The following is a 13880-nucleotide window of genomic DNA, read 5'->3' as shown; positions in this document are numbered from 1 at the left end:
TTTAAAGGGATAGTAGGTATTTTTTGAAGTGGGGTTGTATTTGTTACTCATCCAAAGTCAGTGTATCACTTACAGTAGATGGCGGTCGACATGCCCCCAGTTGGAGAAGCAGGCTTGAGTGTACAGGAGCAAAATGCATTTAAGCCACATAAAAAACCAACATCAGTGTAAGTATACAATATATTTAGAATATTCTTACAACTTTACCTTACCATCAGACAGTAATTTTCAATGCAGAAGCCGTTAATAGCTTCAGTTCCCCTTCTACTCTTGTCAAAGCCACCGGATTCCATTGAGAAAAACAGCAATTTAACACGGGAGCTGCTGGTATACTGCTGCCGCAATCAGTTTGTGTTATTGTGTGACTTTGGTGAATCCTTTAAAGACTGAAGTCACAAATAAAATAAACACAAAATAAACAAACTGAACGAGGCAACAGTAGACCAGCAGCTCCTGTTTTCAGCAATGTTGAAATACTGTTTTTCTTATTGGAGTCTGGCTTTGAAGAGAGTGATATAACAGCCTCAGTTCCCCATTGGAAAAGGCTGTCTGACAGCAAGGTAAAGTGGTGAAAATATTCTTAATATATCATACACTTTAACTGAATTTTTTTTTTGTTGGCTAAAATATATTTTGCTGCTGCCCAGCAGTATATTGCTTAGCTTCTATGTTGAACTCCTGCCTGCTTCTCCAAACTGGGAGTATGCCAACCACCCCAAGGGTAATTACTTCATACAACCCCATTTCAAAAAAATTCCACATGCCTTTAAGCACATAGGACAACTGGAATACAATGTGACTGCAGAGGTACTTGTTTTACAAAGTGAAGTTTACCAACCAGGAAACTGAGGTCCTGAAAGCTCCTGGTTTACTATGTAGTTTGGGCTAAATGTTCACAACTAATGCACAATATATACTTAAATTTAAGAAAGGATAATTATGCTAATATTCTATAATTTCTTGTCAACAAATCCCCAAAAAAACAATGTGTTACTCCTTCTCTCAGTACTCTCTGACTTCCCTATCATCCCCTTCTTATTCCCAGGTCATCAAAAACAGACGCTTTGTCACTACCCTCTGCGTTTGATAGCGACGCACAGGGCACCATTTAGCATCTCTATGTGATGCACAGCTGAAACACATTGTAACACATTGCTTATGTTGAGAAATGGTTGTGGTTAGGTTAAGACAACCACACTATGTGGTTAGGTGAAGAACAAAGATCATGTTTTAGTTTAGAATAAGTAATTAAATGCGACCTTACGTAAATTATATAAAGTTAACATTACGTTAAAACAACAATGACTTTTGCTTTGACACAGGACATGAACTTCGATCTCCTGGGTGAAATACTGTTTTTTTTTTAACCAGCCATCTCCATGCCCTCCCTCCCTTTGCAGACTTTCTTGCTCTTTATACAATGTTAGTGACTCGAAGCGTCAAGTATTGCTTTGGATGGGTCTACACTGGGGTTAGCTGAAACCCTTGTGCATCTTATAAAGACGCTAAAGGGTGCATTTGGCGTTGATATCATGAAGTGTCTCTACTTGACAACCTGAATATAAGAACAGGCTGTCCCTTCTCTGCCTGCGGCACTCCACCCAAACCCTATTGGTTCCTATGGTAGATGTAAAACTATAGAAATAGGCTACAATTATTCAGTTTTATTAATAAAAGAGACTCTGATTTCCTAAAACAGCTGGTCACTGTACTTTTTAGCAAACACTACTCGAACTGGTGTAAAAAGCAAATTTTTTGGGGGGACTATTTACAGCTACGGATTGATAAATACTTGGTGGTCCAATGGGTGTTTTTAACAGCAGGACAGTTGATGTAGGGTTGAGTCATTCTGTGTTGATGGTGATGAAGGAAGATGTCAGTGCATCAGTGTGACTCTTGCTGTTTTTCCAAACAACAATGGAGCTTTATGACAGAGAAATAAACTATATCAGTATATCAGGCTCTGATAGGCACAAGACACTTGTTAGTAGATCATTCAGTTTTGGTTTAGTCTTGTATTAAGACATATACAGAATACTAGCAAACCTATCCTTTATCTTCAGATTGTGTTATGAACTTGGAAGCCCTGTCTTAAAGATGGTCTTAAAATCTAGTTTTAGGAATTTACGTTTTGTGCTTATATGTTGCATTTTAATCAAGCTGGGTGGTAATTATTTTAATACAGTAAGAACTGCACAGGAAGAGGGATAAAAATGGGTTAACTCAGGCCTAGTGTCTAATTTTTACCCCAAGGGTGAAATCCCAAGATGATAAAATTCATTGTAGGGTGTAAAAATACTCCAACAATCCTGGTTACAAACAAGTTACCATGTCCCTGTCTGCAGCACACAACAGTTTGCAACAAAAAGCCATCGAAATGTAGGTCAGCATATGTCTCTTCAGTCACGAGATGAGCCATCGAACGCTGAGCGCCATATTTATTTTTATCAAGCCCATTTCAGCTGGAACCCATCTAATTCTGGCTGACAAGTGATGTAATGACTCAAGCAAGTCTTCAGTTAGCAAAGCGGCCACAGGAGGGTGCTGCAGTCCTGACAGTGGAGCTATCATTCACTGCAGTCAGGGCTGGCTGGTTTTCATATGGTGCACATTTGAAACTTTTGTGTTACGAGATCGATCCGAAATGTCTTCAGGTATTCATATTGTGAGGTTTTAGAGAATTTAAGGTCACCCTGCTTTAGTTAATGGCTCTAAATGATGGCAAAAATACCAAAATTTGCCACTAAATTTGAATAGATACCCTTTTCTCTAGAAGAGGAAACACATTTAGAATGTGAGATTGCAGGCACTCAACTTTTAAGTCGATGATAATGATTGTAGATGATGTGCTTTACTTCTTAATGATAAAAAATGAATGTAAATAAAGAATAAATTAATGGAATACGAGGCAGATTAAATTAACTGTTGGGAGTAAGACAATGTTAAATTAAAATGAATATTTTTCGTACCAAGAAAATAAAAATGCAGGCAGGGACCTTCACATTAAGTACTCCAGCTACAGTTTTCTACAGTGTGAGTTTAATAAAATGATAAAACATATGAAGGAAAACATCTGCAGCACTAAATCATGTATTTTGCAGCTAGCTAAAAGACATAATGTGGGAAAGAAAAGCTCCTGAAGCAGCTGACCTTGACTGAAGAGACAGTTAATGTCACCGTCTGCCAATCAGAGGCATTGTTGCTATGTGGGAATGAAAATCACTCCCCTCCCTTCACCGTGTGATCACTAATTAGCCGATTGAGTTTATAGTTATGGTCTTGAAAGGGAAAATAAATAAGAATGTCTGACATTAGTCAAAGAAAATCAATTAAATGATTGGACCTGTGGCACAAACTTGAAAAAGTAGATGTTCCAGTCCAGCCTTTGACCTTGCTGTCACCCTCTTGAGGCTGTCATCACTGAAACAACAAGCCTAATTTAACAGCTTAATGCCCCTGAATGGTGCTCATGTTGGCTAAAGAGCTATACACTCAGCCCAGTTACCAGAAGAAAATGTTGGCATTGTACGTTTCTGTAAACCATGGATACATTTTTATGTTTCATAAGCATGATATCAACATTTCTAAAGTGATAGTAAATATGAGCTGACTTTGGGGAGGGGATGACGATGACAATGATGATGATGTGTCACCAAGGAAAGATGCCTGCCAATCTGTAGACCACTGTTCAAGACCAACAAACAACAAAACTGGTTGTTATGCAGCCTGTTGCTGTCTTGCAAGCGAGCATAGTGCCATGAAAAGCAGTTGTTTTTTAGTTAATCAGTGTTAACTAACACGATATTTTTATCTGTGAATGATAAGTCAAAATAAACGTTATTATCGTAATATCAGAAATATTGGAAAGAATACTAATCACAAATTCTTAAAGCCCAAGATGAGGCATTCACATGCTTTCTTTTGTCTGACTAGTAGTCCAAAACCCAAAGATATGCAGTTCAGTGTCATATAGGACTAATAAAACACCAGATATTCATATTTACAAGGCTAACAACACAAAATTTTGGCATCTTTTGCTTAAAATAATGTATTTATTGGTTAAAAAAAACAATTTTCCATTTATAGTAGCATAATTTCATTTCAATATCACAGTTTTTTTTATGTCTGAAATTTTGAATTATTCATTATTTAAAAGAACCTTCATAAAGGTTCATGCAAATACTTTGTAATATAGTTTAATTTGTTCCATTTTTCTGCTGTATATATGTGTATAAATAGAAAAATAATAATTTTACGACCTTGTAGTGTTTTATAATGATATTTAAGTAATTAAGCCTAAGATTTTTTAAATTTTTAGAGCTGTATTTTGGGTTTCTAGTCACTCTACTGATTGTTAAATTGGCAAAAGGATTATTCAGACCGACACCATACCTGTGGGGTCAGGACAGTTTAAAAGGTGCTGAACCAAGTATGAAAGTCAGGAATATGAAACTGGTTAATCAAATAGTTGCTTTGTCATGACAGCACATTGTCAGTTTTTTAAAATGACATTCTTTTTTTGTAAAAGTATGGCTGCAGCATCAGCCACTGGCTCCAGAAATGATTCCTCCTCTAATCTACGCTGCATGCAGAGCCGAGAGCTGAGGGATGTGTTGGTTGGAGGCCAGGGGAGGTTCGCGAGATAAGGACAGGGATTCTGTTGCCAGCTGTCTCTCCAATCTCCCAGAGGAGACCAGATTACATAAAAAGCCTTAATCCGGGTTTAAGACCCAAGCCAGCGGTGCGTGGTCGGGGGGGGGGGGGGGGGGGGCCTGGGGAGCTGGGGTGGGATCCAAGATTGACGACAGGATTCAACATTGATGATAGATGGCACAGTATTCAGCTACAAATTGAGGTTTTGAATCTGACTTTCACTCCAAGATTTCTAAATAATTTGTACATGCTTGAGGCCTGTACCTACATCCTCTCCCCACTTTTTAACAATGAAAATCTTCAAAGAGCCTTCTTCACTGTGATTAAAACACTGAAACTCTGCTGTAGATTTAGGTCAACAAAAACGAGTCTGTTGGACCATGGAGATGAACGAGGTCAGCGTTAAGAGCTGCGTTTGAATAGCTGTCCTCCCAGACTGTATTTTGCTCATACATCCTGTAGCATAATAGAATTAGGTCAAGGCCCTGTGAATCATTTGCCCCAATGGGCTAAAACCTTCCAGCAATTCACCAGTTTTTTTATTTTAAGGTCTGAATTTTTGCTGCATTTTTAAAGCTACCAAACATCCACCCAAAAGCCCATATTTCTGACCATATTTCATGCTCCCTTGTTTTTCTGATCAAACACATTGTGCATGCATTGATTTTGTAATTTCACTCCCCTGTGTCTTTGTTAATCAGGCAGGAAGTTGGAGGGGGGAAATGAGAAACACAGAGAGGGATGGCAGGGAATTTTTCATGACATCTGATGGGGAAAGTGGGTCATGCTCGGTGTTGCAGGGCTGCTAGCCTCCTCCTCTATGGCGGCTATTGAATTAATCACGCTTTACGCTCGGCTGGACAGCGCAGTGCACAAAATGGCTCCCCCCCACCACCACCCTCCTCCCCTCGCCTCCCATCTCTTCCCTGCGTCTGCTCTGTGCTCGCCACAGAAAAGACTTGTGCATGGCTCTTGAAGAACTTGAATTCAAGGTCTCTTTTTTATCTCTTTATGGACTCCAAACAATGAGGCGATGCTGCTCTTATGCAGAGCCACCGGGGTGTAAATGATGCAAAAACACTCAAAGCAAAGTTAAGGGGAGATATTTGGTGTGTGGAAGTGCATTTTTAAGGTGCTTTGGTGAAGGACACTGATGCTATTCAAAGTTATTGGTGATTTAAAGGCATAGGAATGTGAGTTATTTAAAATATAGATTATCTGTCTGTTTGTTGTGCTGGCTTTCAAAGAGAGAAGGCAAGGATTTCTGCAGTTATGGCGGTGTCTCATTACAGCACTCACTACATATAAAACTAGACACCTCTCTCACTCTGCAGTGCACTGCAGGCCGAGAGCTGCTGCACAGCTAAGTGACTATCAACTTGCTCTGGCCCCTTTTGACATGATGCACTTCACTCTGTCGGAAAGTGTTTTAAAACTGCAGCATGTATCCCAGAATATCAAGAATATGAAAATGTTTTCAAGACTTGTCTCTCTTGTAGCTTGAGACACATTTTCTTTGTTTGTTGGGATTTGTAGAGAGATTCAGCCCAAAAAAAGCCACTTTTTAGCCATTTTTACAGATTTTAGATGCTTATGTGGACAGGAAACAACTCTCATAAAGGTAAAATGTAGATTTATCAGTTCAGTAAAAGTTGTTGTTGTTTGCATTTGCAGATAATTGGATGGAGTCTCTGTCCCAACCTCCACTATGCGCATGAACTGTGCACTTAATTTATAAATTCACATTTTGGGACATTTGTAAGGTATTTAGTCCTCAAGCTAGGTGTAGTGTTTTGGGATTTTGGACTGCAAATATGGGATACTTTCTGCTGATGATCATTACTTAAAATTTACTCAGATTTAGTGACTCCATCAGATTTATCAGGGTAAATTTAGACGATTATATGACACTAAAATTATCCACTGAAAGCCCAAAAAACTACTTTAAAAATAGAAAATTAAAGTGAAAAAAGGCAGTAATGAATTTAAAATCCTGTGCATGTTTGAAAATGTTTTCTATGTAGTCATATGGGAAGAGTAAAGTATGCAACATCATCTTAAAATACGTTTTCACATCATTATGCTCCCATAAATGCATCACACAGTTCTGCAGTCAATATAATAGCTGACAGACAGACAGAGAGAAAGAGAGAGACATCTGAAATCCTGTAAGGAAAATCATTAAATGGACGGCCGGCAGTCTAATCTAGGCCAAAGCCGCTGTCATCTGTTCCATCCTAATCCACATATCTACAGATATGTCATTATGATGTTTTGATATAAAACCCTCCATGACTGTACAGCAGAGCCTTAGCCCAAGCTGCAGGGCTGACAAAATGAATCTGCAGCTGAAGAGCAAAATCTTTCATTGGAAGCAATATTGAACAAAAGATTTTAAGTGAGAGTCTCTTTTCTTTGGTATTAATATATGGACAATGCAAGGGTGTTGGTTTCATTTCAACATTAGGAGAGGGTGAGTACATATAGAACAGGGGGTAGGAAATTGTGAGCATCAAACACTTAATGTCCTGCATTCTGGTGAACTTTTATGCATCAATTAGTACTTTTTCTGTGTCAATTTAAGGTGAAAATGTTTTTAATTTTGTCACAATATGAAGGCAAACAAAAGTAGGGATTAGTGTCCCCATCATCCCTCCTGGAATCTCTGCCTATGACACTGTTTTTAAAGGGAAAAAAAACAGCACAAAAAATGGGTTTTGTGCCTCTTTATCTCTTCGATTAAAAGCCGTGACATAATGCATTTTATTGCAAAGTATCAGGGAGTTTTCCTTTCCTGTGAATGTGGTATTGTAAGTGAAACAATTTGTCATTGTTTATGGTCGAAGTTCTTGTGTGTGATGTTTTGCATTTGGAGAAAAGCCAGTACAGAGATTCAGTCCGTGCCACTGCTAAGCAGACTTGCCCTTAAAAATAGTCCTAATGAATCCCAAACTCAGTTTATGTGTTCTGTTCACATGCTATGAAAGAAGGCGTCCAGCTCTGAGCTCTGTGACCTTTTTACAGCCAACTTTTTTTTTAAGGATTCATTCTTGCCTTGTGTTGTAGATGTACAGCTGCATTCTCAATCATTTAACGTAACATCATGCTGTAAATTTGATCTATATTTTTATGTAAGCAGTAATTTCTTTAAGAGTTTGAGTCCAGGTGGGCAAATGGTGGTTTGTCAGTAAAGGATGGTGAGTCAGAAAGTTTAGGAGGACATGTTTTAGTTAAGTGCAGAGCGTGGCAAGGTAATTTTAAAGGTAAACTGTATGCAACTATCAAATAACTTCCTTTTAAAGAGAAACCAAGGATAGCTCTATGCTGAGGTGTAATTTCCACTTTCAAAATCCTGTTTGTCACCCGAGCACTTTCAAATCTTTTTCATCAAAGAATTGCACAAAATACGCTCCTATTTTTCCAGCCATCAGATCCTGGCTTAAAATGTGAATTTAGTGACTGATTTTACTCTGGTATACTCACTAAAATGCCACAAAGGAGAAGCATATTCAGCATATTTACAACTATTCTGGCAGAATTTAGCATGACAACTAATTTAATAATTTCCCAGATTTTGTTTTGGCTTCCATAGTCCCTAAATGAAAGTAAAAATACAGGAAATAGGATTCAAATTGTTATTTTTTATTTCCTCAGGGAGGACTCCCCATTTTATTGTGTCCCTCTTGACTTCTCAAACCAAAGTTATGCCCTTGTCGTTGTGGTTCTGCTTTTAGTTTAGTTTAGTTTATTGTGTATTTGACAGGGACATCACACAATCAGCAAAATTGCACCAGATTTAGCTATCAGCTAATTCACAATTCACAATTCACAATTCACAATTCTGTTTCCCTTTATATTTGTCATTCCAGATTTTTTTTAATCTTTATTAGTTTCTTGGCGAATACAGGTACTATCTTTCTAACCAATGGAAAACATGGTTAGGTTATATTTGCTGTTTATACTGTATGCATGGCATGCTTTTAAATTTGGGTGGCTCTAAGCACCATATCTTATCCATGCTGTCCAAAGCTTACATATGGTAATAAATAGATTCTACCATGTTGTCAATTTCCATGCAAGCTTTTTGGTTGTTCTGATACCAATACCAGTTTCAGACATACCTCCTATATTACTAAAAATTCTGGATCAGGTATCGGCAAGTTTGTGAGTCTATGCACTGATCCAATAGCATATGATTTATTGATAAACATTTAAGTAGTTTCACACCTGGATAAAACAGCAGTTTGGAAAAGAATTCTTCTTTGCTGTTCCATCAAGGTGCTGTGCGGCTAATGGCAACTACTGAAGATCTGATTTCCGGTAAGTACTGGAACGTTAGCTGTAAGCAGAATTTCAGCGATTTGGCAACATTTCACACTGGATAGATGGATGTTCTACTGTATGGTATTTACTCTAAGTATGTTTATGTTTTGTAAAGGATATAACCTGATTCATACCATAAAACAATGATAGCAATCATTTTGCATCCACACTGGAATAGTAGTATACAGCTTCTAATTTTCTTTTGGCCGATACACAAGTTTTGGTATTGGTATCAGGAAGAAAATAATGGTGTTAGAATATCTAGAAGAGTTACCATAAGTGTAACAGTGTAACAGAAGATTGCACGCAATACAAGGAAGAAAGAAAGGCAGATGTATGCAGCTGCAAGTCAGGCAGTTAATGAACTGGACCAGAAGAGGAGTTTTACTTGTAATGTACCCAATATGTTCAACCCACGACCGGCGAGATGTCCTAGCGCACATGTTTGTGCTCCAATTAAAGGCGAACAAAAGGAAAATTAGCGTGCATGTAGGGCAGCGGAGGGGGAGCACAGAGGGTGACCTCGTTGATCCATATGTTTTCACAAGATCTGTTCAAAGCAGTTCCGCATGAGGGAACTTCTCACTTTCATTGCCTTTTTTAACTCGTTTAGAGAGCAAAAACATCATGGAGACAAAGTTTGTCACAAGGAAAGCAACAGGGATGATGACTCTGAGGAGCAGGGATAAAAAAAAGGATGATAAATGATTGGTGGCGATGCTCACTCCTGTCAGATATAGTAACTGTAGGCAGATCGAGCAGAGGAGTTACACTGAGGCCCTCAGTTTACTGGTATATGAGCAGCTCTTGTCTCATCTGGCGCAGGCTTTTGTTGTATGTGGTGTGGTGTTTTACGGCGGAGTGGAGGGGGGGCGTCTACCCCATCGGCCTTCCTATACGCCACTATGACAGTGCTCTCAAGAGCTGTCAGCCCACATCAGCAGCCCAGCATCCTGATAGCTCAGCCTAAATCACAATCAAAACTGTGGCCACCACATCCTAACCACAACCAGTCAAATCAGAGAACGCAACGAGCAAAGAAGACACGGGGATCAACTATCGTCAAGTGGCTTTAAAAGTACCTCACAGAGTACTACAGTACGTGTTGGCTTGAAACAGTCCAAGGGTGAGGGGGTTCCAGTGAGTCGGCGCTGGCAGCAGCACAGTGTAAAGGGCTTTACAATGCAGGCACACCATGTTGTGCTGTGAATGCGGTGCTAAGAGCTGAGCGTTAAGTCGGCCATTTTAGATTTGCCACAATTTGTAATGTGAGATCACTGCTTGTCACAAAGTCATGGCTTCCATACGCCAAGCTTTTCGCCGAGCAGTCATGCAGAACGGGTCCAAAGCATGTCCCCGTTACTTGGATTTATCGCTATTCCTACCAAACCCCTTTCAGCCGTTGCTCTATTTTAGCATTGTCACCTCCAGCAGGAACATTTGTCAGCGCACCACTTTCATTGCTTTTTACCCAAACAAAGGAGTTATTCAAACGCAGTGTTCGATCTGACGATGAGGTAATGATGAATGACATTTTTGGTGTATGACTGGCCGAGAATAAGGCCATCAGCTGCGCTAATATCAGTGTGACGATAATTGGAATAATGATCTTGGAGAAGAAATGATGTACCAATTCCACTGACCATCAGTCCTACAATGAAAAAGGTCAATGTAGCTTCATAGTTAGCAGTAGATAAACAGCAGTTCTTCCAGTTATCATTCATGTTCCTCATTCGGCGCTAATTCTTAGACAATAAAATCGCTCATGCTTGAATCTAAGCCAAGACAATGAACATCCAAACAATGATCATCAACAGACACCTGAAAGTAAAATCGACTGGCCGTATAATTGACTATTCTCTTGGGAAAACCAAAATATTTCCACACCGCATCGCACACTGAGGATAACTTTAGAAAATGTTAACTCGATCTACTTCAGATAACTAGATCAGATAATGAGTCAATAAGTCGCACTGTGTCACAGCTCATTATCAGGATAATGATTGTTCCTGACTGTGGGTAGGTTACCAAGTTAATTAATTATTGAACGGCTTTAACCGGCTCAGCATGGACCTGTATTTCATGCAAGTTTTCAACAGTTTGATGCTTGTAAAGTCCAGAAACCATCTTTTCTGAAAATTAAAAAAATAAATTATGCATGTAGCATTCTAGGAAAAATGCCAAAGCACATCTTGACCAAAGATTTACCAAATGATTCTTCATAAGAGCCATAAAAAGAGGGTTTACCTTTATGTAGCGCAGGATACAGTAGATGACTATCACTTTGGGCGTTGCAAGATTAAAAATCGCAAAGGGAAAATGATTTTTTTTTTCCCCTCTTTCTTTCGCTCTGCCCAGGACAAACTCTGCCACCCTATTGGTCCGTACCGCAGGGTCACATGAGCAACCAGAAACACGTGACAGTTCTCAAAATTATGTGATGAAACCAAACTGACTGGCATCCTCAATGAGCACAGTTTTAGTTGCTGCGGTGCGATAGTCTGTTTGTCATACTGTTTGGTGTCACGTGTAAATAGGCCGTATGATGAGGCGTAATCTGGGTGACCATCACCCACCGCCCCCCCCATCCACCCCCCTTCCCTCAGCTGCAACAAAAGCGGGGCATGCCCAGTGAGGCACACGGGCATCAAGGGGGCACGTCTGGGGATGAGTGGGTCTGAATCAGAAGTGTAGCCTCCGGGGTGCTCGTCTATCCCAGGGGAGGGTTGAGCACCCCTGAAATCCACCAAGCTATTTGTTGTCAATGCTAATAACAATCGACACAAAAATAACCCTGCAACACTTTCAGATAACCTTACATTTGAAACACTGAGGTATCACTACAGTCTCGGTCAGGACAGTTGAGGAACTTTTCAATGCACCCAACCACTTCAAAGAAGTAGAGGTCAAACCAAATGCACACACGCTCAGACACAGTGCCCAAACACACCACTGTAGCATGCATATCCTACCCAGTCTCTCTGTTCCTCTGCTTTTTAATCTGCTTCTATCTGCAAGTGTGTATGTGCAGAATTACAGAGCTTTGGAGGCATCCCATCCAGATTTTTTAATCCAGCACAAATCCCGCCCTTGTGTCAGATGGACAGTTGTGTGCAGAGCTTAATCTGACATTATTAGGGTTGGATGGCTGTAATGAGGCTCCCAGTATGCATGTGCTCTTAATTTGTTGTACCTATACAAAACAAAATGGTAACCATGCCTTACCTACCCACCTGACTGTAAAATGGCCCATGGGATAAAGTACAAATAGAGCATTAAATCTGCTCCACACTGAATCATAAGAGGCAAAGAAAGAGTGGTAAAATGGAGCACCACGTCAGAAGAAATCTGCTTTATATTCGAACGACACTGTTGGCTCACCTTCAAAACCCAAAACGAAGACTGGTGGCAGCACTGGGAAAATGACTACTTTATATAACATCCTTGTATAATTGAGTAAAGTCTAATCCTTATTAGTGCTAAATGTGGTCTGTCCTCAGTCTTTGAGAAATTACATATAATCTGTCAAAAGTTGTTTGATGGAGTAGTATTAATGGATTACAGCACCATAATAAGCCATCTAAATTAAAAATGAAAAGAACAAAAGATCTTTATCTTCATCTTTCAGGCTAAAAGCTAAAATTATATCTTGTTTGAAGCATTTTCATAAAGTCCTTTTAAACGAAGCACTTCTTTAGGTCAAAGGTCAAACTGCTTACCGGTTAAGATGTGGGGAAGCTCCTTATCAGGAGGAAGGAGGTGCAGTCTGGGAGTTTAGGACCAAGATGGCAGATTGTGGGCACACTAAGGGCTGGGGCAGCTCCCAGGGCCCTATAAGTTGACTAACCCCCCGCCCATGGCCTCCAGCAAGGTGATGAACCCCCCCGTTACCACCCCACCCCTACCAGAGCTGAGCTCCACATAAGCACCCATGTGTCCTGTCAGGGTGCCAGGGTCCTAATGGAGGCAGAAGGGTGTGAAGGAGAGAGGGAGGTAGATCATAGTGACAGTCAATCCAACTGATTGTTGGTTGTAGAAGAGTGGTGACAAAAGAGGGCTGAGTTGACCCCATTGGTACAAATGTAGTGTGAAAGAAGTGTGAAAGTGTCTTATAATTCCCACTTTTTAAAATGATTTTTGCGCTATTGGTATTCCATTGACCAACACTCTCATAACCTTTTTGGAAGTCAAGCAATTTCAACACATTATACCAATGGGGCATTTTACAGGAAGAAGTTGTTTCCTACATTTGTCTTTAGCCTTTAACCCCTTGAAACCTGGAGCAACATCACTTGCCTTGCGCTGCTTTCAGACGCCTTTGTACAAGTATTTAAACCTTTGAACTCTGAGCAAATTGGTACGATTTTTTTCAAAAACATGGGAGAAAAGGCAATGAGCAACTTAGTAAGAAATGTCCCACAAATTGCAAAAATTAATAGATTTAAAAAAAAAATGTTTTCTTTTCAAAGTAGAGAAAAAAGTAAAAAAAAAAAAGAAAAGCTGGGGGAAAATTACATTTATAATTAACAGTATTACATATTTAATATTATGGTGAAGAATTATTGTAAATAATTAATTTTCTCTTTATACTAAAGAAATCATAGGAAGAAGGCAACAAATTACTGAACAGAAAATTTCCCCAAAATAAGAAGAAATTAGTTGCAAGAAAATTACTTGAAAATGAGCCAAAATGAAAAGTAAAAAACAAACAAACAAGCAAATGACATGATGTTTTTCTTTTTCAAAAATAAAAAATATGTATGTTTATTGTAAATATGTAATTTAAATAGTTACATAGTTTTATTGACAGTTTTCCCTCTTTTTTGATAATATTCTAGTAATCTCCCCTAGTAATCCAATATTTTCTTAACACCTTTTACTTATTTATTGCAGTTTGCCCGACA

The 13880-nt window shown here is 39.2% G+C and overlaps 1 protein-coding gene across 3 annotated transcripts in view; it reads right to left on the bottom strand.

Annotated features, from left to right (window-relative positions):
• Positions 1-12793, bottom strand: part of LOC117250040 (poly(rC)-binding protein 3-like) — a 40817-nt gene extending 28024 nt beyond the window's left edge. For 2 of the 3 annotated variants that reach the window (XM_033615995.2, XM_033615998.2), the window contains exon 1: positions 11224-11492. The gene's annotated coding sequence lies outside the window, so the exon portion shown is untranslated. Of the gene's footprint in view, positions 1-11223; positions 11493-12695 lie in introns of those variants that run through there. The other variant, XM_033615996.2, reaches the window with a different exon arrangement.
• Between the last annotated feature and the right edge of the window lie 1087 nt (positions 12794-13880).

The sequence above is a fragment of the Epinephelus lanceolatus genome, chromosome 24 (genome assembly GCF_041903045.1).
Source record: "Epinephelus lanceolatus isolate andai-2023 chromosome 24, ASM4190304v1, whole genome shotgun sequence".
Taxonomy (NCBI): Eukaryota; Metazoa; Chordata; class Actinopteri; order Perciformes; family Serranidae; genus Epinephelus; species Epinephelus lanceolatus.
This window is presented reverse-complemented; position numbering and strand designations above follow the sequence as displayed.